A 9,144-nucleotide genomic window follows, 5' to 3' on the forward strand; every position below is an offset into this window, starting at 1 on the left:
ACTACACTGTATACTTATATATTTAGGGAAACGTACAAGGAGGTAACCGCAATAGGACACACCAGCGAGAGGTCAAGGACGCACCGCCAGAAATAACCCAGCCTAACTGCAAACGTCACCTACAGTTAGGCAACATCATACAAGGACTTTTACAAATGCAGTGGAGGTGATTTCGGCTGCGATGAAAGGCTCACTCAGTCCAAGGCATAGCGTCGTCTTTGTTCACCACGCCGCATCAGCATACCATCGTCGTCTCGATACTGTATGCCGCAACGGTAATCCCCGCTCGGGAGAAGCACTGTTCCGGCACTATTCTGTACTATACAGGGGAACTCTAATGATATGGTTTTGGACGGGTTACATGCACGATTTCTGGGTGAGTTCAAGCCCACGTTCGCGAACTCCTGGCGAACGATGGCTTGGATTAGCGCTATAATACCATCTGCCAGCTGAGGGATGAATGAAACGGGTGTCATAGCTTCTATCTCTTGGCGAACAATCCTGGTCAAGTTCGACAGATGAGACTGCTGCTGCAGTGTTGGTATATCTTTGCACGAGGACGTACAGCTGTGTTCGGGAAGTGCTTGAAGCGGAGAGCAATATGACGGTGTTTTGCTTGCTTAAACTGCCGGCAAACTTGGAGGACTGAGTCGACCGTCGTACATTCTTTCATCGTAAAGCAGCGCAAATTCCATTTTACCTCGGCCAGTTTTTTATTCTCGTTAAGTACATTCTTTGCTAAGAGTGAGATTAAAAGCTCGTCTGCGATTCTTAATAATAGTGGCCCGCCTTGTCGGTCTCGGACATGGCGCTATGCATTTAGCGGCATAGCTAGGCCTAGAACGTCTTGAATATATGACAAATATGATTTGGTCGATGACTGGGCTCGAGATGCTAGGTCTTTTTTTTGCGCTAACTTGCGTCTGATCGGCTTGCCAAAGAGGTCCCGGACCTTCTGCTTGCATATATCCCAGGATGTGAGATCTTTGAGCGTCTCAAACCAGATGCGTGCCGTACCAGATAGATAGAAAATGACGTTCACAAGCACGAGGGTCGCGTCGCAATGGTTATGCTTGCTGACGCGCTCGTACATAGAGATTTAGTCTTCTACGTCGACGTGAATGGTGCCGTAAAAGGTGCCCGGATCACGAGGCCACGCCATGACGATGGTGGGGCTGGTTGTGCCGACGGAGAAAATGTCGCGTCAGACGGCATAGTGCATGCTAGCACTAAAATGGCGTCCACTACGGCTATCAAAATATCGCTATTGAAGTAGTAACTGCAAGACTCCACCGAAACTTAGGGAAAAGTACACGGGGGTAGCCGAAACAGGACACACCAGGGACAGGTCAGGGACACACTGCCAGAGCTAGCGCAGTCTAGCTTAAGCGTCATCTTTATTCACATCACACCAGCACATCGTCATCGTCTCGATTTTGCATACCTTAACACACACACACACACACACACACACACACACACACACACACACACACACACACACACACACACACACACACACACACACACACACACACACACACACACACACACACACACACACACACACACACACACACACACACACACACACACACACACACACACACACACACACACACACACACACACACACACACACACACACACACACACACACACACACACACACACACACACACACACACACACACACACACACACACACACACACCTGTCAATCATACATTCAATTCATCAAGTATGAAGGTCTTACGGCTAGGACAGCTTTTGCAGCTCACTAAGGCTAGAACAGTTTTGGTGTGAAAGGGCACTAAGTAAGTGTTTAAAGAGCCTTTTTTTGCAGGGTATAGTGCACTTTGCAACGTTGATGATGCATTTTATGACTTGACAGCAGCTATATTTCAAATATTTGCCGTGCTGCTGAGCTAGCTGCCAGTTGTACATAGAAAGATGACTGAATTGTCAATTGAAGATAAGCTTCTGTTATTTTTAATAAAACTGAAGCATGCACTGCCATTTTCAGTGCTTAGTGTCTTGTTCGATGTGCACAGGAGAACTGCATTTCGCATCTTTAAAGGACTGCTATCGGATATTTTTGCAGCTAGCAGAGACTGACTTTAGTAGCCGTCACGTAAAGCTGTCTTCAGCACGTTGCCACCATGATTCAGGCAGTACAATCCCAACTGAAGGGTTATTATAGATTGCACAGAATTGGAAACTGAAGTGCCATCGGAAGTTGAAAAACAGAACTTGTGGTATTTCAACTGCAAAGGCAGGCACGCGGTAAAATACCTTATTGGTGTTATTTTGGTTATTGTTGGAGAGACTGACGACACGGACCAGCCCAGTTGTGAACAGAAAAGGAACTAAGGTTTATTGAGGGGTTTGCTTTTACGTAGGTGGCGCTGGCTGTGGAGCCTTGGTAGGAGGGAGGCGGCGACGTAGAGATGGCGCGACAGGGTGAGAAGCCGAGATGCTGTTGTGCGTATACATAACACGCCCTTCTTAACTAAAATTGAGAAAGTTGCGCAGGGAATATCCTGGTTATCTGAAGTCATTGATTGTGCTTGGATAACGTGCCGGAGGCTTGATCCTTCGTCCTGATCGAATAGTATAAGGTGGGTGAGGAGGTACTTGAAGTGGGAGGAAGGACCGGATATTCGTGGTTCTGTTGAGGAGGGCTTGAATCGATTACCTTGTAGCCTTCCGGCGAAGTTTGGGAAGTAGGACGTTCCGCCGTTCGATATCGCAGGTGGATTCGATTTTTATAAAGTTGCCTCCGGTGTCTGTTTTCACGGTGTACCTTCTAGGCTCTGGGCCCACGTTTGCCGCGGTGGCTTCTGTCCAGTTGCCGCTATTTCGGAGCCATATGGGTTGGCCAGGAACAAGTGGGGGAAGGTTTCTTGTATGCAGGTCAGCATGCTTGTGTTGTTTCTGCCTTTCTTGCAGAAGATTTTGGTGAGCTTCAGTTGGAAAGCTTGGTTTCAAGCACTTGGTTGTGCTTGAAACTCAGCCGGTGATTTTGCTCCTGGTATTGGTGTGGAGCGGTATGTGAGGAGCACTACTGCTAGGTCCTTGCCTTCCTCGGTTGCTTTAGTCATCATTGCCTTGATGGTCTGTATTGTTCTCTACGCTTAACCATTGCTACGGGGGTACAAGGGAGAAGACGGCTGGTGTGTCCCAATCACGGAAGAACTTTCTGAGCTCGTCGCTGTGGAAGGGTGGTCCCTGGTCAGATATGATTGTCGTTGGAATGCCAAACCTGGCAAATGTTTCCTTCAGTACCTGTATCAGCGAACTTGCTGTGGTTGTCCTTATCTACCGGACCTCTGCATACCTGAAAAATAATCGACAATCAGCAGGTATGTCTTTCTCTGCAGATGGAAGAAGTCCATGGCGAGTTGTTGTCAAGGTCGATTTGGAAGAGCTCGGTCCAGTAGAGTCTGGTTTGGATTGCCGATTTGATGTGATTGACATATGTGGCAGCTCTTGACCAAGGTCTCGATGTCCTGGTTTAGTGTTCGCCAATACACACTCTGGCTTGCCAAACCCTTGCATGCAACGATTCCGCGATGTGCTTAGTGGAGCGTGCGAAGCACATTTGCCTGGCATGCGGCTGGTATAACCAAGCGTTGGCCGTAGCATACGGAGCCTTCCGTTATGTAGAGCTCGCTTCTCACGTGGTAGAATGATTTGACTTCGTGGTCCACCTGTGTGAGTTTCTGAGGCCATCCTTTGATGCATTTGGTTACTGTTTGGAGAGTCGAATCTCGTGATGTCTCCTCAGCGATCTCGTGAAGTCTGCTAAGAGTTGCTTGAACCAAAGTTGAAACGTCAAGTCCGGGGTCATGATCTGCTATTTTGAACGAGAATATCTTCGGTGGAACTCCGCTTGGTTGGGTACTTGAAACAAATATTTGAGAGACTATCACCAACCAAATTATTTATTATAACCTGATGTTTCGGGACCAATTCAGTCCCTTCCTCAGGGGCGAATAAAGTTCGAGGCCCGCAGTAGCAGGCAGCGGCCTATGCTTCCCCTTTCCTAGCACGTGGCGAAGTCCAATTGTGTACGTGGAGGGTAGCGTTCCCGGATTCCTGTTCACTGCTGCAGTTGTCAGTCGATGAACCACGACTCGACGTGACGTCTTTTGAAAGGGTTGGTCTCGAGTGCTCGGCGAGGGGGTTGCTTTCCGAGTTCAATTGCCGGACGTCATTTTTGTGCTCTAATATCCGCCGACAGAGATTTTTCCCCGCCGACGGGGAAATGATTCGATGAAGATAGTTCGAGAGGGCTCGGAGCGGAGATGAGGTGAAGTCAACGATGGGGCGCAGCGGAATTCCAGGTTTATGAAGTTTGGGGAGTCCGTAGAATGTGGGTGCAGAGCCATTCCAGCATATCAGGCGTAGGTATACGTGTTTAGACTGAGGGTAGCGTTTGAAAATGGAAGCCAAAAGCATGATCCTGTTTGTCTGAAGTTGAGTAGTATGATTCTTACTTAATTTTTCGTAAGCTGGGCTGTTGAGGAGTAACCTGACTTTTTGCTCGTAACCCTGTCGGTCGAGCAGTACCGTTGAATTTCCTTTGTCTACCGGCAGAATGGCAATGTTTTTGTCCCCGCGAAGTTCTCTCAGAGCTGATATTTCTCTTTGGGAGATGTTCGCCAGTTGGCGGCTCGGTAGCTTGGACAGGACCCCTATCACCATTTGCCAGAGTTTTTCACGGGCGGCAGGCTCAACGTGCCACATACCATCCTCCAAGGCAGCAACTAGTTTTCGGAGTGGCGGCAGCATTGACGCGGTGTTGAACCCGTGGCCTTTCGCCAAAGCAGAAGTTTCGATTGGGGACAGCGGTCTGGAAGAAAGATTTGTGACAACTTCGAAACATAAACAGGTGGCCTACTCGCCTTGTTGTTTTCCTGTCGTAACCTGGAGAGTTTCAATTCATGAGAAGATGTCTGTTTTTCGGCGTAGGAGCACTATCGGCGAACGATTTAAGTGAGTCGAGCACACCCGGTACTCGATGTTCAAGCTGCCGACGTAAGAAGAACAGGTCCAGCTCTTTCTGCCTCAGGATGTCATGGCTCTCATGTATCCTTGCGTGCACCAGTCGTCGTTCAGCTTGGGGGATGATCTTCCGGCCTTCCGGTGCGTGGACTATAGGCGCTTTAATCGGAGGCTTTGTGGAACCAGTTGCATATCACGACAGGTCTTGGTAAAGTCCAGGTGGGTCTTGTATGCGGCCACGCAGCGGAAACAAGCGACGAAGCGTTTGGCCAGCTGTGCAGTTTGGTGGCCGAAGTTGAGGTGCAATGACTTGTCCTTGAGGAAGGGACCGAGCTGGTCCCGAAACGCCGGGTTCTAATAAATAATTTTATTGGTGATAGTCTCTCAAACGTTTGATCTGCTGTTTCTATTTTTGATGACCCATGGGGAGCTCTTAAGGCATCTGCAACTGCTAGTGTTTTCCCTGGAATGTAAGAGTCACGGTGTACCGCTGGAGGCGCAGTAGTGGCCTTTGAAGTCTTGGTGACATTTTGTTCAGGTCCTTATTCTGCAGGCCAATCAGAGGTTTGTGATCCGACTGTATGTTCACTTTTCGTGCAAACGTGTAGTAATGAAATCTTTCACACGCAAACACGACGGCTAGTAGTCCTTTTCCAATTTGCGCATACTGCTGTTGGGTGGCTGTGAGAGCTGCTGTAGCGTAGGCCATGGGTCTGCCTTCTTGCAGTAAGACTGATCCCATTCTTAGGAGCTGGCGTCCGTAGAAATTGACACGGGCTTTGATGGACCAAAATATCGAAGCACGGGTGCCGTAATCAACCTTGACTTCACAAGCTTGACGATATCGGTATGTTGTTGCGTCCAGTGCCAGGGAACATCCATTTTCAGAAGTTCACGAAGTGGGCTTGTGAGTTCCGAAAAGTTGGCAATCAATTTCGTCAAGTAGGTAACCATTCCATGAAATCTCTGCAGTTCTTGCTTGTTTGTTGGCAGTGGCATAGATTCGATGTCTGTCACTTTTTCTGGATCTGGAGCAATCCCATGGGATGATAGTTGGTGTCCAATGTATGTAATGGACGTCAAAGCCAGCTGGAGCTTTTCCTTGTTAAGTTTCAGGTTGTTGGCTCTGGCGATGGTCAGCACCTGTCTCAGGTCGCTTGCATGTTCTTCAAGGTTTCTTGATGCCACGAGGATGTCGTCAAAATAGGGCTTAACAGTTAGTTGCTGCTCAAACACCCTCTTTATGGGTGGTTGGAAAAGTTGAGCTGTTGCAAGGCCGATTGGAACCCAAAGGAAGCGATAGCGTCCCCAGGGCGTCGTGAAAGTCCACAAGCGCGAGCTTGGCTTGTCTAGGACCAGCTGGTAGAATGAAGTTTTAGCATCCAGAACAGAAAAAAAATATTTGCATCAATCAGCGTGGCGAACAACTCTTCAGGGACTGGAACATTATAGTGTTGTCTTTTCACAGCTGCGTTCAGGTTGCGAGGTTCCAAACACAGCCTTACGTTGCTATCGTTTTTGTGAATACTGACAACTGGGTGAAACCACTCGGATGGCTCTGTCACCTTCATTATGTTGCCGTTCTCTTCCATGCGTTGCAGTTCGGCCTTCTCTTAGTGCTCTATTGCGTAGGGTACTCGGCGTGGAGCTGACATTGTGGGAATCACTCCTTTAGTTGTATGGAGCACACCCCAGGCAATTTCGCAATGCCTTCAAATACATCAGAAAAGTCGTCGAGCGCACGTTCCTTATTGTCTAGGCTGCTGTGCATGCAGCTGCAGTTGTTCGCTGCGGCTGTACTCTTTTTATGAGCTGCAATGTCTTGCATGCGTTGGCGACTAACATTGGCTTTAGTGACTGGTTGACGACGAGAAAATGGAAGATGCAGGAGTTTTCACCAGCTGAGCATTGCAGTTGGCATTCAGCATATATAGGGAGTTCCTGCCCGCTGTACGTCGTCACTCGTGCATGCGTTGGCTCCATGTCTGGTTGCATACGCCAGTTTCTGATTTGATGCATGGGCATGATGCTCACGTCGAAGCCGGTGTCTAACTTGAACCCGATGCTGTGACTATTCACGCAGACTGTTTCGAACCATTCTGAGGCGCTGTTTACGTTGAGGAGGCCGAGGCTCTCCAGGAAAAATTCTTGTTGCTGAACCTGCTGCTGAGGACCTTTAAGGAGCCCTATTCGCTGACTTGAGGAGATGCTGCCTCGTTGTCGTTGTTTACACATGCTCGAAAAATGCCCGAATTTGCCGCAGGCATAACAGTTGGGACCATAAGCGGGACAGGCGCGTGGCTTGTGCGTTGTTCTACAGCGCGAGCATTCGCGTTGCTGCTTCTGCTTCGGGATCGAATGCGGGGTCCTCGAAGCTGGTTGTTTTGACGAGTTCCATCTTTTATGATTCTTTATGGCTTGCACTTGTTTCTTAGAAATCTCTGCTGTTTTGCATGCTGTAATTATCTTGTCAAGAGTGAGGTCCCGTTCACGGAATAGTCGCTCCCTCAATGCTGCGTCTCTAATTTCGACAACGATGCGGTCCCCGATGAGCCTCTCTACTCTTTCTGCAAAGTCGCATTTTTCGGCTTGCCTCCGGAGGTCAGTTACAAAGTCGTCGAACGGCTGGTTTGCTTTTTGTTGCATGGTGTTGAAGACAGCCGACGCCTGTATTACGTTTTTGTATGGCTTGTATAGAGCGTCGAACTGCTAGAGCAGGTACGTAACTTGATCCGGCGTCTGCGCACCCTCGACGCTCGAAAGTTGAAGGGGGAATATCAGGGCGACGCGTCGGCCGCGGGACCCGAGAACATGAAGGAGTAGGGCCTTGCGAGTAGCGGGAGGATTGCTGGCGTAGTCACCTGCGAGTTTGTAGATGTTGTAGGCATCTTTCCAGTCTTCCCATGCCTGGTGCGGGTTGTCGCCGGGCTCGAAGGGAGGAGGTGGGGGCAGAAACGCACATGGCCATGTTTACGGGGTTCTACGTTACTCTGACGCCATGTTATGTTTGGTTATTGTCGGAGAGACTGACGACACGGACCAGTCCAGTTGTGAACAGAAAAGGAACTAAGGTTTATTGAGGAATAGCTTGGTTTGTAGTTACGTATGTGGCGCTGGCTGTGGAGCCTTGTTAGGAGTGAGGCGGCCACGTAGAGATGGCGCGACAGGATGAGAAGCCGAGATGCTGTTGTGCGTATACATAAAAATTGGCATTGCTCCAATAGTCTTGACTTTCTTGTCAAAGGGTTTTGGAGGCCAAAAAACAGATGCCACAATAACCATTGAATTTCGGCTCCTAAATTTGCTTGTACCAGGAGACCTAATCCTGGCAGATAAGGGCTTTCCTGGAATTCAGACAAGTGTTGGTGCTACCGAGATGCTGTTGTGCGTATACATAACAATTGGCATTGCTCCTAATAGTCTTGAATTTCTTGTCAAAGGGTTTTGGAGGCCAAAAAACAGATGCCACAATAACCATTGAATTTGGGTTCCTAAATTGCTTGTACCAGGAGACCTATATCCTGGCAGATAAGGGCTTTCCTGGAATTCAGACAAGTGTTGGTGCTCAGAATGCTAACCTGGTCATGCCTCCTCCTGCTACCAGTTCCCATTTCACTGAATCAGAAATGAATGCAACCTATTTAATAGCTTCTTTAAGGATCCATGTAGAAAGTGTGATCCAGTGGCTGAAAATATTTACCATTACTTCACAAAGGACCCCACATGAGTTGACATCATGTGCAGATGAAATCCTTTATTTACTAGCAGTAATCATAAATATGAAAAGTTCACTATCTTAAATGGAATGAAAGACAATCAAGTAATTTAGTGGACGAGTCACAAAGGATGATTAATGACAGACAGGCAATGCAGAATGGTTGGCCTAATCATCAATATGCAGAAGACTAAAGCAATGTTCAACAGCCTCAGAAAAAAGAGAAACTTGCCATGAGTAGCAAGGCACTGGAAGTAGGAAATATGTCCACCTGAGATAGGTAGTGGCTGCAGATTCAAATCACGAAAGGGAAATAATTAGAATTGGCTTAGGTTGAAGTGCATGCAGTAAGCACTTTGACATCATGAATGGCAGGTTACCATCATCTCTCAAGAAGAAAACATACAACAGCTGTATCT

At 48.1% G+C, this 9,144-nt stretch overlaps 1 pseudogene; it reads left to right on the plus strand.

Moving 5' to 3' along the window:
• Nucleotides 1-1,063: 1,063 nt before the first annotated feature.
• LOC146199814 (uncharacterized) lies at nucleotides 1,064-8,810 on the plus strand (annotated as a pseudogene).
• Nucleotides 8,811-9,144: the final 334 nt, after the last annotated feature.

Source organism: Amblyomma maculatum, chromosome 2, assembly GCF_055883805.1.
Source record: "Amblyomma maculatum isolate TAMU_Amacu chromosome 2, ASM5588380v1, whole genome shotgun sequence".
NCBI lineage: Eukaryota > Metazoa > Arthropoda > Arachnida > Ixodida > Ixodidae > Amblyomma > Amblyomma maculatum.